This window comes from Polypterus senegalus, chromosome 18 (assembly GCF_016835505.1).
Source record: "Polypterus senegalus isolate Bchr_013 chromosome 18, ASM1683550v1, whole genome shotgun sequence".
Classification (NCBI taxonomy): Eukaryota; Metazoa; Chordata; class Cladistia; order Polypteriformes; family Polypteridae; genus Polypterus; species Polypterus senegalus.
This window is the reverse complement of record NC_053171.1, coordinates 27336371-27350050: the sequence shown is the minus strand read 5'-3', so window position 1 is coordinate 27350050 and position 13680 is coordinate 27336371.

The window sequence follows — 13680 nt, the reverse complement described above, 5'->3', positions numbered from 1 at the left end:
TTATATGTATTTGACTGGTACAGCCTGTGCTTGGCTTTGGGGGTCTTGTGCAACAGTGCTAACCTGCAGGGCTGCATTGTGTACAACGCAGTTCTATTTGTTCAAGTATGTTGCATTTGCACTCTTCGGCATATTTGTTGTAAACTGAAAATCCTGCCTTGTAACCTCATATGGCACCAGTTGACACCCCTTTAATGTCCCTTAGACCCAACCCTGAACTCCTCACAGTGAGACAAATGCAAACTCCATCCCAGAGCCACTTGAGGGTCATGGATGATTTGCTGTTGGCTTTAGAAACAACAGGCTAGACCCCTCTCTACCACCCATTTGTATCCCTCTGCCCCTAAACGGGCATGCCTCCAAGACAGTGTCCCTTACCACCTGCTCCATTAAATAGACAGCATAGCCCAGTGATGGCGAACCGATGACATGCATGTCAACAGCGACACACCACGGCATTTTGGGTGACACACCAGCATTCACCAGCATCCGATTTACCAAAGAAACTGAATGAACAAAAATATAAGAAATATGAGACCCTGCACCACACAGAGCTTATAATGGATTCTCACCATCCATATCAGCACATCATCTGTCATCATGGCAGCCGCACAGTTTAGTTGACTTGTAACCGCTGCAAGGGTAACATCATTTCAAAAGAGGCCCACCAAATCAATAAGCTAATCAAAAGGTCATGTTCAGTTATGGACCCCATGGAGGAAGTTGAGGAGGGGAAAATGAAGAAAAAACCAAGTGCCATGATGAACAATGCTGTACATCCTCTCTGTGACACACCAACACTGAGGACTTTCAGCCAACAAGTCATTCAGCAGGAGTGTATCAAGAAACGCTAAGGGGGACTCCTTTATACCAACAGCAATACACCTGCATAATGCCTCAGTGGGACTGGGACTGCCAGTTCAGAAGTTTTTCTTTGTAATTTTCTTCCTTTTTAGTCAGTCTGGTGTGTGTGCGTTTATCTATCTATCTATCTATCTATCTATCTATCTATCTATCTATCTATCTATCTATCTATCTATCTATCTATCTATCTATCTATCTATCTATTGTGGTGGATGGATGGCTGCTCAACCCTGCCGGGACGCCCAAAGAAGAGAAGGATGGGGGAAGGTAGCTACCGTGGGACACTGCCTCCCCCAAGATGCCAGATGGCAAGATCCCTGCAGCAAAGCGGTGCCCCGGATTCCCACAGGGCATCATGGGATTTGGAGTTTGGCTTCTCAGCCTTGCTGGATACCGTGGGTGCCACCAGGAGATGCTGCCAGGAGACCTGTGGACTTGTAGCTTTTCCATACCCCAGAAGTGGGACGGAAGCCCTGAAGTACATCCGAGCTGAAGAAGAAAGCAAGTTCTCCATCTGACCCAGAAGTGCTAGCAAGCCACGTGAACAGAGAAGGAGAAGCACTTCCGGGTCAAGGACTATATAAAGGACTGATGGAGACCCAACAAAGGAGCCGCAGTTGGGAGGTAGTAGGACAGAGCTTGCTGGGAGGAGTGGAGGACAGGTTTGTGTGCATTATTAATAATTATTATTGTTATTATTGCTTTGCTTGCATATGGTGGCGGAGGTGCTTCAGGGCACTACTTAAAGAAGAAAACCAATTAAATATCTATCTATCTATCTATCTATCTATCTATCTATCTATCTATCTATCTATCTATCTATCTATCTATCTATCTATCTATTTAATGATCTTCCATAAAGAGACACAATTCGCCCAGTCCAGTTAAGCAAAAATGAATCTGTAGTTAAAGGTTTGGCTTAAAAAAAAGCCAGTAGCCTTTGCCAGCTTCCACTGTGTGCCATGGTGACATGTGGCGGCTTGACTTGAAATTTACAATTGTTCAGGTGTTCAAATGTCCATTTTAGCCTGGCACACATTTCTACCAGAGCGGACCAGCTTGCTTTTCTTGTTGTCTGTGCTCCCAGCCGGCCGCACTCTCTGACAGGAATTTCTCTTTAGCTGTGTTGAAAGTCAAACATACCACAAATCGTGTCAAGTCAATGGATATCAGTAGAAGAAAGGGCACCGCTGCTCACTTGTTTGTTTTGGTTTTTTTTTCTGCTCTCCCCTTAAATGACTTTTGTTTGTTTACAATCAGGTCACCTCAGGGAACATTGAGCAACATACCAGTGTGGGAAAGTGCAACACAGTCCCAATCGCTCAGGCCCTCATCTAGTCATTCTAACGAGCCGTTTCCAGCCTTTAATTATAGAAAATACACAATGATTGAAAACAGCCACGCTGGTCCAAGTGGTTTGCCCCTCTGTAAGTTACCTACATGACCCCACGTTTGGTGTCCCGTGGAGTCCAGCAGGTGCCACTCATCGAGTGTATTAATATACAGCAGAAGTAGAGGGGGATAGGGAGACTGAGTGGGTCCTGACTACTTATTCCTCTTCCATCGCTCCCCTTCTAACGAAATAAACCGCAGTGAGCTGAAGGAATTCATTTTATGTACAGTGGATTGAGAAAGCATTCAGACCTTTTCACTCTCTGCACACTTTATTGCATTGTTGGTTATTGCATTGTATTGTAGATTTCATTTTAAATAGATAAATTGGCAACTTTTGTCAACTCATAATGACAAGTTTATTAAACATCAAAAACTTGTATTAACCCCTTTGGCAGCAATTTCATCTTTGAGTCTTCATGAATAAGTCTCAACAAGCTTTGCACACTTGCATTTGGGAAGTTTATTCCATTTTTTCCGGCCTCTCAAGCTCCATTAGATTGGATCAGAAGCATCTGTAAGCTGCCATCATCTGGTCTCTCCACAGATATTCTCTGTTCTTTAGGTTTTTGGCTGGGCCCCTCAAGGACACTCAGAGAATTGTCCTAAAGCCACTTCGGCATTGTCCGGACTGTATGCTTTGGGTCATTGTTGTGCTGAAAGGTGAATCGTCACCCAGTCTGAGCTCAGGTGCACTCTGGAGCAGGTTTTCATCAAGGACCCCTCAGTATTTGGCTGTATTCATCCAATTCTCATTCATAACTAACCTCGCTGTCCCTGCCACTGAGAAGAACCACCATAGCATAATGCTACCACCAGCATGCTTCACCACAGAGATGGTATTAGGCAGGTAATGAGGAATGGCTGGTCTTCACCAGACAGGGCTCAGAGCTCTGCCTAAAGTATTCAATGTTTGTCTCATCAGATCAGAGAATCTTCTTCTTCATGCTCTCAGAGGCCTTTAAATGCCATCTGGCAAACTCTAAGGGCAGTTAGCCCCTCTACCATAAATGGATGGTGTGCTGCTGTGATGGGTGTCCTTCCAACAGGTACTCCCATCTCAGCACAGGACCTCTGAAGCTCTGTTGGATTGACTATTGGGTTCTTGGTCACCTCCCGGACTAAGGTCCTTCTTGCCCGGTTACTAAGTTTGTCTCGATGCCCAACTCTAGGAAGAGTCCTGGTGGTATCAAACATCTTCCATTTCACAATTATTGATGCCACTGTGCTCCTGGGAACACTCAAAGCTTTATAAATGGTTTGATCCCCTTGCCCTGGTCTGTGCCTCACCACAAATTGATCACAGAGTCCCGTTACAGAGTTCCTTCGACTTCATGGTTTGATTTTTGTCCTGACATGCATTGTGAATTGTGGGACCTTCTGTCCACAGGCGTGTGTCTGACTACATGATGTCCAGTCAATTCAGTTTGCCACAGTTGGACCCCAATCTAGTTCTAGAAGCATCTCAAGGAGTATTAAAGGAAACATGAGACAGCTGACCACAGTCTGCAGTGCCACAGCAAAGGGTCCGAACGCCTCTATGAATGAGAGATTTCAGGTTTTGATTTTTAAGTAACTTGCAAACCTTTATGAACACACGTTCTCACTTTGTTATTGTGTGATGCAGGTTAATGGGCAAAACTGTCACATGTATCCATTTAAAATGCAATCTACAACACAATAAAGTGTGCAGAAAGTGAAGGGGTCTAAATCCTTTATGAAGCCACTGCACATTTTGCCTCTCCTCCAGTATTGTGACCTCAGTTATCCTTTAAGCCATACAATCAGGAGTCAGCATTAAGCACGGCAAACAGAGAGGCTGGAAAAACATCAGACCAAAAATCTGAAAGCCAGCGATGGATCTGACTCAATCCAGTCGTAGCTGGAACGACAGGACGTACTGGTGACGACAGGTCTGGGGTGGTACTCACCAGTAAGAGCCAGGAGAGGCAGCAAACACACAAGTAGGTGACAGGCATGGGTGAACACCGGCTCTTGGGACTTCCTAGGTGGAGAAAGAGGGGGTGAAAAGTGCTGGTTAGAGATAAGCAGTGTGAACCACAATGGGACGCTCCAGCCACCCCAACCCGACAAAGACAGGCAGAGACACAAGTACCAGGCACCAGTTCCCCACCACACAGAATAATACAAGCACCAATAACACATTCCTTGTCCTCTTCGTCTTTCTCTCTTCCTCTCCTTCTCCAGCAAGCTTCATCTGACAAACAGCCCGACTCTGACTCCCGTATGAGGTGAGGCTGCTCCTTATATTCTGCAACTCAGGAGTACTTCCAGTGTCGCATCCTTATGACCCGGAAATACTTACGGATAAGGTGGGAGCCCTATACTCAAGGGCTCAACAATCCCTGCAGCACAAAACCTAATAGGGTTGGGTTGTGAACTCCATCTCCCAGCATGCCCTGCGGGAATCCATGGAGCTGAGGCAACCCTGAGGGGCTGCCAACTAACGGTTCGGCGGGAGGCAGCGCCCTTCATAATCTACCTTCCCCTGTCCTTCCAGAATGCCAGCAGACTCTTACAATAGACCCTTGTGTATTTTTTGCTCCTCAGAATTACACATCTCTATTCAGTAGCCCCTGGGCATGTGCCATGCCATCCAAGTCTGTTTTTGTGCACAGGCTGATCACCTCAAAGTTACTTCAAGTTAGAGCATCTGGGAGCAGACAAGAAGCCAGGTGGGCAGTTCAGTGTGTTAGGACAAGCAGGCTGGCTCTAGGATGTAGGGGTGTAGTCAACTGAGATTGCCATGGAATTAGGAGAGAAAAACACACAACTCCACCATGAATTGAAACATCTGTAGCAGTAGCAGGCCTGTTGGAGCTGCCCAGCTAGCCACAAAGTAATTCACTTAGACGTCACCACCTCGTCTCAGCGATGGTCACTGCATGATGGCAGCATGCTGGATTTGACCATCCACTTTTTTTGGTGCACCTGCAAGATACCTCAGGGACATCTAAGATACACAACCTCTTTTATACTTGTATTTCCTAGAAAGGAATCAAGAAAGCAACTTCTGTACATGTCCATACCAGGACAAGTGGTTTGTCTCGATTCAAAGAAGCAGTAATTCTACTCTGTAATCGTTCTGTATCAGAAAGAGCCCAGCAACCACTCAGAAGACCTTTATTTCTGCCATTTGTACTCATCCACATCTGTTCAGTCACTACCAAAGCTCACAACCACAGATGGAAATCCAGAGCTTCTTTCAAGGAGAAAGGCCCCAAGCTGATTGTAAAACTGCTGCCGTGACACTCGTTTGTAGTTCAGCCTCACGATGACCCCTACCCTCACTCATAAACAAGACCCTGAGGTGCTTGAACTCTCCTGCCCATTGCAGATGTTCCCTCCTAACTTACACAAAGCAAGTAAATATTTTCCTGTAAAGGACCATAACCTCAACTATGGAGGTTCTAATTCTCACCCCACTCTGGAGATCACAGTCTGATAAGACTAAGAGGACATTATCAGCATCGGCACACAGCAGTCTTGCAATCCTTAGGCCGCCAATCGAGATACTGTCCAGTCTTCAGCTACACCTGGACATGCTGCCCATGAAAATAATGAACAAGAGAGGAATCATGATGAAGCAGCCCTTGATTCTCATACTCTTGTAGCAGGTCCCACATAACAGCACACGGTCCTCAAATTACAGAGAGGCACGACTGGTAAACTCCCACGAGCACTCAAATCTATAAGTGAATTTAGAAAAGGAAAGTGATCGTTGTTTACAATAATGTTAAAAAAATGCTAGTAATGCTTATGTTATATCCACCTTAATAAAAGGACAAGTGTGTGTTTGTGTATCTTTGTGTCTGCCTGGTTGTAATGTCTCTGTCATTCCAACAGATGGCACATCACAAATATTTGCAATAATAAAATGCATTACATTTTTCATTCCAACAGATGGCACATCACAAACAAACATTTGTAATAATAAAATGCATTGCATTTGTCATTCCAACAGATGGTGTATCACAAACATTTGTAGTAATGCAAGGGTGAACACACACACACACACACACACACACACACACACACACACACACACACACACACACACACACACATACACACACTAGCACTCAATTTAGTATCTCCAATTCACCAAACCTGTATGTCTTTGGACAGCAAGAGGATACCCATGGGGAGAACATGCAAACTCCACATAGGGAGGACCTGGAATGTGAGGCAGCAGTGCTACCCCTGTGCCACCCCCAGATAAAAGCAGTTTGAGTAATCACTTGTTTTATTCCACACCGCACAATTTGCACAAAGTCTTATTTCACTCAACAGAAGGATTCCAATCCCCCCTCTCCTGCAGGAAGTGATATACTCTGTTATGTCAAATTAGAAAAAATCAAATACCCTTTATAAGGAACTTCTTCAGAGCTTTGAATGCAACCCTGAAGTAAACATGCCAGGCCTGTGCTTGACTGTTTTGTTTTACTTTCTGTTTTATTCCACAATGTAAAGTCAATTGTAAGAATATGGTAAAAAGTATGGCAGCAAACGGTGCCAACCAAAAACCATTAAAATGACAATCCATCCATCCATTATCCAACCCGCTATATCCCAACCACAGGGTCACGGGGGTCTGCTGGAGCCAATCCCAGCCAACACAGGGCACAAGGCAGGAAACAAACCCCAGGCAGGGAGCCAGCCCACCGCATAAAATGACAATAATTTGCTGTATTAAAAATAAATAAACATAAAATGACCCCTAAAATCATGTTAATTTCTATGATGTCATTAAGGGATTGTTGTTGCCCAATGAGGGCTGGGTGGTCTTTTGGCCTTGAACCCCTGCACATTTGGTTTTTTCTTTTTGTGTTGTGTTTCATTTCCTCGAGCCATCTGAACTCAGCACCAGACTCACCTTTAGAGACTTACATTGTGATATTGTACGTAAGGACGCTACCCTTCTACTAATTATATTTCAATGTTTTTTAAGAATTGTATGGAGTGATTTATTTTTTCTTTATTTCTTTATTGCTTTTACATTAATATTCTTACCTAAATGTATTTGTTTCTTTCCTTTTCTTGTAACTTTCTCTTTCTCTTGTAAAGCACTTGAAAAGATGCTATAGAAATAAATGTTGTTGTTAATTCACAGATATTCCTTGCATTCTTGAGATAAACGTCTGTTAAAAGACATGTTTTTCACGTATTAAAGTTTTACATATTTCAAATCACTATTGAAATCCTAATAGAATGCAGATCCTTCAATCACTTTATTAATATAAATTTATAATGCAGTGCATCTGTGTCAAAAATATTAAAAATACATTTGTATTTACAGATCCCATTTGTAATTCTCCATATTTATTTAGATACAAAGCTTCATACACTTACCATTACTGCCAAAAATTGTACAAATATTCAAGAACGCTCCTTACCCTTTTTGTCCATCCATTTTCCAAACCCGCTTGCCCTGAGCCTATCCCAGCATGCATCAGGTACAAGATAGCCACCCAGAGGAAACTCACATGGACCTCCAAACTCAATGCTGAGTCTCCATGTGGCAAGGCAGCAAAAAAAGCAGCAGTAGCAGCAGTACCACTGCATCACAGTGCCACCTCGTGTTGTCATTGGAGGTACCTGTCTTTGTGTTAAAGTAGACAGACAAACAAGTTTTAATGTATTACATTTTATTTTCAATACTTTTACCAAATACTAAATATTCTTAATTAAAAAAAAATCCAGATCACTGAAATTTATACGTGTTCATTGAAAACTTTAACAATTACAACGGTGGAGTGGCTGGAGAAGAGTGTCAGGAGTGATTTGTGACCGACGGGTATCAGCAAGAGTGAAAGGGAAGGTCTACAGGATGGTAGTGAGACCAGAAAGCAGGATACAGAGCTGAAGGTGGCAGAGCTAAAGATGCTAAGATTTGCATTGGGTGGAACGAGGATTGATTGGATTAGAAATGAGGACATTAGAGGGTCAGCTCAAGTGGGACATTTGGGAGACAAAGTCAGGGAGGTGAGATTGCGTTGGTTTGGACATGTGCAGAGGAGAGATGCTGGGAATATTGGGAGAAGGATGCTAAGGATAGAGCTGGCAGGGAAGAGGAGAAGAGGAAGGCCTAAGAGGAGGTTTATGAATGTGGTAAGAGAGGACATGCAGGTGATGGGTGTAACAGAGCAAGATGACGAGGACAGGAAGATATGGAAGAAGATGATCTGCTGTGGCAACCTCTAACAGGAGCAGCCGAAACGAGAAGAGGATGGGAGTGGCTCTCAGAGGGGTAGGGCTACTAGTGAGAACATTTATGGATGTGGTGAGAGAGGACATGTAGATGATGGGTGGAACAGAACAAGATGATGACAGAAACATATGGAAGAAGATGATTTGCTGTGGCAACCCCTAACAGGAGCAGCCGAAATGAGAAGAGGATGGGAGTGGCTCTCAGAGGGGTAGGGCTACTAGTGAGAACATTTATAGATTTGGTGAGAGAGGACATGTAGATGATGGGTGGAACAGAACAAGATGACGAGGACAGAAAGATATGGAAGAAGATGATCTCCTGTGGCAACCCCTAATGGGAGCAGCTGAAAGAAGAAGAAGACAGTGATGCACAACTTTCCAAGATGTGCCAGTCTTATGTTTCCCACTGCTGGCGCGTTTGACATTTGAAATGCATTCTGATCATTGATTTGGGATCTTGTCCCAGATAGCAAATGAGTAAAGGCTCAGTGCTGGCCCATGTTCACCACTCTTATACTGTGTGGAAAGTCGCTGATGAACACTTCCATATCTGGCTTCCAGAACACAGCCACATATCCACCCTTATTAGACCAAATCCCAGGAATGCTACGGGCCAGAAGTGGGCCACAGAACAGTCATGATGGAAGACATTGTGTGAAGCACAACTGGGCCAGAGCACAGCTACAGCCCAACCCTGACAAGAAAAGCAGAGCAGAGACACACCTCAGTCTTCATAACATCTCATCAGAAGCAGCATTTGGACCGGAGCGCATCCAAAACCAAACTTTGGGAAATAACACTATATGAAATTTTCAAAAAGAAGAGCAAGGACTAGATGTAATCATCCATTAAATAATTTTATTTACATTAACAGTCAAATCTTACACCAAGGCAACAATACAAAAATAATCTTACATAGAGTAGAGTCAAGTCAAACTTATACACCACATGACTTTATGGTAAAACTAGGAAAACAAAAAGAAAAAGAAAAAAAGCAGGCTACGTTTACGTGCTAGCAGTGTGGTGTAGGCTATTACAATCGGTGTGTCCTCCTCCACTTTGAGCCCATCTGGGAGTCCACCAAACACAGCTGTTAATGCGTTCCAAGAGATTGTGACCCCAAGGCTGTCTGATAAGCACTGAAAGATTTTTGTCCAAAATGATGTTAATTTGTCGCATTCCCAGAACATGTGGCCCAGTGACGCTGGATTGCAACACTCAACAAAAACAATAAATTTATTTCTACAGCACATTTTCATAGAACAATGTAGCTCAATGTGCTTTACAAGATAACAACGAGAAAGATACAAGGAAAGAAAAACAAGTAAGATAAGGCAAAAAATATTAAAGAATAAGTAGCAACAAAACAAGGATAAGGTCAGATGGCCAGGAGGACAGAGAAAAGAAAAGAAAAAAAAAACTCCAGGTAGGCTGGAGTGAAAAAAAAAACAAACAATCTGCAGGGGTTCAAGGCCAAAAGACCACCCAGTCCCCAGTGGGCATTCTACCTGACATAAATGTTCTTCATTCAAGCCTGTCTGTTTCCAGGCTTCATATGAGAGGACCTGACAAAGTTGGTCTCATGGACAGCTGAGACATCCACCTTCATTCTCTCATCACACGGGGGCTGCATGGTGCCTTGATCAGGTAGGTGGTGGCACTAATCACCGACACAGAAATGAAAAGACAGCAGAGGAAAGTAGATATTAGTAAAGACTGTAAGTCCCTGAAGAATATGATAATTCTGTGCCTTGTGGTGAAATAAACCACAAGAAAATGCTCAGAAAGAGTTGGGGAATGTTTCCTGTGTATGGTCCAATGGACAAAGATAAAAAATGTGGTCAAAAATAATCAAAATCTGATCACAGAAGACAAAATACATTCGTTTTTAGGGCGTTTTAATATACAATTAAACAAAAGGTGGAAGGAAGTGACATGACGGAAATGACGCCTTTGGAATTGGCTAAAAGTGATGTCATCGGAAATGGCCGGAAGTGATGTCATCGGAAATGGCCGGAAATGATGTCATCGGAAATGGCCGGAAGTGACATTACTGTGTGGGAACTGGAAGTCACGTCTCGGATGTTGCATGTAGTGATGTCGCGGCCATTTTGTGAACCCGAAAGCAAGGTAGGTGAATTCTTATTTTTCTTCTTTATTTCTGTCAGCAAAGGGAAAGAGACATCAGTGCACATAACCAAGCCCCTACCTCGCAAAGTAACACTCACCTTAGGACCTGACGGCTGCTTCCTAATCGCGCGTGTGTGACGGCCTTTATAGTCTTTTACTGGGGGCCCCAGCTCCAGTCCTGGAGGGCCGCAGTGGCTGCAGGTTTTCATTCTAACCCTTTTCTTAATTAGTGACCTGTTTTTGCTGCTAATTAACTTCTTTTGAATTAAGTTTAATTGACTTGTTTTTTTTAAGATTTGTTCCTCCATTTCTTTCCTTAAATGACACCCAAACAGAAATGAAATGTGAGTGAGTGAGACAACAGAAGCTGGCACTTAAGTCTTCAATCTGCCTCAAGAATGATTTAAGATACGAAGAGGTAGGGGAAGTGACGGTGAAGCTGGTAGGGAATGAGAATGGCTGCCCTGTTGGTCGCTGCCGAGAGTTGATTCTACAATAAAATAAAATAAAACTGAAAAGAGGAATAACCTTGGAGGTCAATCATCACCCCGAAAGCGGATAGCAGACGTCACGTAGTATACGTGTACCAAATTTCAGATTAATAGGTCAAACAGTTGGCGAGCTACAGGTGATTTAAAATCCTGGACTGACAAACGGACAGCCATGGTAGCATATTATATAAGAAGATGTGCTTGGTTGCTTATGGGCCACATTTGGCCAAGAATACAAATGGCATGAAGACCCCTAAATGTGGCTGGTTACAGTTGAGCCATAACTGTAATGCCATCCATACGTGACATGCGACTGATTGCGTCTGGGCCACACTTGATCCACAATCCATACACCATGAAAATGTTAATTGTTACATCTGGGCCATTTCTGAGTCCCAATACATTTGCCGTTGCCATAACTGAACTGCTTTTGGCCCAGAATAGTCTGCTATCTGGGGTGGAACTGGCCGAGAATGAACTGATAAATTTGAAACCTATTATGATAATTCTGTAAACACAAACTCACAAGCTGAAAAAAGAGCCTTTTATACTCTCTATGGTCTGGTTAAAGTGTTTAGCGAGGTGATGATGACAACACTTGAGTGATATTTTTACGAGGTATCTGCATTCCTGTAGACTTTCAGTACTGATTGGAGGTATTTAAAACCTTTTTTGCGATGTGAAAAATATGTTTTTTTAGTAGACATTTACCTTGAGAATACAAAGAGTATCTGTGAATTAACTTACTGATTCAATAGAAATGATTGTGATTTTAGGGGTATTTTATGTTTTGTGATTTGTCATTTAAAGGTTTTTGGTTGGCACCCATTGGTGCTGTACATTTTAACCTATTAATACATTTTTTACAGTGTTTATTTTTGGAATAGTTTTTTTTTTTATTGTTATACTACTTGAATTGCCAAATAAAACTAAATTAACAGATTGTAAGAGAAAACACAGACATCTGTTAAGCAGCACCCATAGGCAGACCCCATACAGTTAAAAGAAAACATTAGTTATAAATGCGTTGGCAGTGAAAAGAAAACATCTTTGCAGATGCGAGTCTCAAAACTGACTTCCTGCCATAAGGACTTCCGTCAGAAAGAGACGGGTCCAGGTGGGCAGACACCAGAAGTGGCATCAAGGGTGGTAAAGCTGTCAATCAGAAGAAGGAGGAACAAGTTAAGGTGTTAATAAATAGCACCATCCTGTGTTCTGGTGTGAAATTACCATCACCTGAACCTTTAAGCTGTCCCCAATACATGCCTACACATGACAGGACCTCCTTTCAGCCCAGACCCATCCCCGTGAACCTGGAAGAGAGTATCAGCATTGAAGATGAAAGAGCTTTAAACTGAAAAGGTTGCATACCCAAGGACCTCCTGGTAACGCAAGAATTCAAGTCCATATGAAGAGCCATCCACTGTAAGGGAGCAGGGTCCATCACTAGAGTGTATTCATGACCCAGGAGGTAGTATCACAACTGGTTAATGGCTCATTTGATAGCCAAGGCCTCCACATAGCTCAATTTTCAATGCCTGGATTTCTGACATCAAGGCTTAAATGATGGCCACTGCGTCCTGTTGCTCTGTCAGAGATTCCTCAATCAACCTCACTTAGCATCCCTTAAGGGGGTCAATTGTTATAATTAATTATAGGCATTGCCAAAGGGAAAACGGATCATTAATTAGCTGAGTGATCATTCATCCCTTCCTACACTATTGTCCTACTTGGCAATTTACTCCATGTGTTTGTGGTTGTCCATGTGAAGAAAAACTTTCTAACGTTTGTGTGAAATTCAAAAGAAAACACAAAGTGAAAGGTTTGGGGATCCATCCCATACACTTTAGAAAAGTTCGAGTTTAGTACGTTCGTTACAGACGTGAGCTCAAAACAGAACTGAGGAAAAGGAGAACATGGGCATGGGCGCCATAGATAGCTGGTAGACATGAATTGATGTAATAGGTTGGAGGAATTCTGGGAATCGAAAATGACATCAGAGGGAGTTGGGATCTTGAAAACTGGAAGAGGAAGTGAGGTTGGCTGTCTACCTAGGACCAGAAGAAGCTTTAGGTTGGGTTCGTTGGCTGGTCTGCAGGGAAAGAGTTAGAAAGCAGTGCCAACCACTGGTGCAGTGGGAACATGCAGGTTTTCGAGCCCATTAACTGTCTCCCAAACCCATGTGGGTGACAACTCTCAACAAATTTCCAACAGTGTTCCCGTGTTCTTGTTGAACTAATTTTGAAGTAACTGCTGGGATCCACTGTACTAGTTCCTTTCATAAGACTAAACTCTTCAATCAGGTCTCCTCCTACTCTTCATTTGCTTAAACTGAAAAGGCTCAGTTCCTTCAGTCTCTCCCCATAGTTCCTACTTCTCAGTCCTGGGATTGGCCTAGACTCTCTCAGGGTCACACAGTACTAGGGACAGAGCTAGCAATCTTGTCGTGCACGGTTCTTGGCCACTAGGGGGCATACTTTTATCTGCTATAAAGTCACTGGTTGAGCGACTCACTCAAGGCTTCTCAACAAGTCAGTGCTGAGGTTTGAACCAAAATCCTTGCACTTTAAGT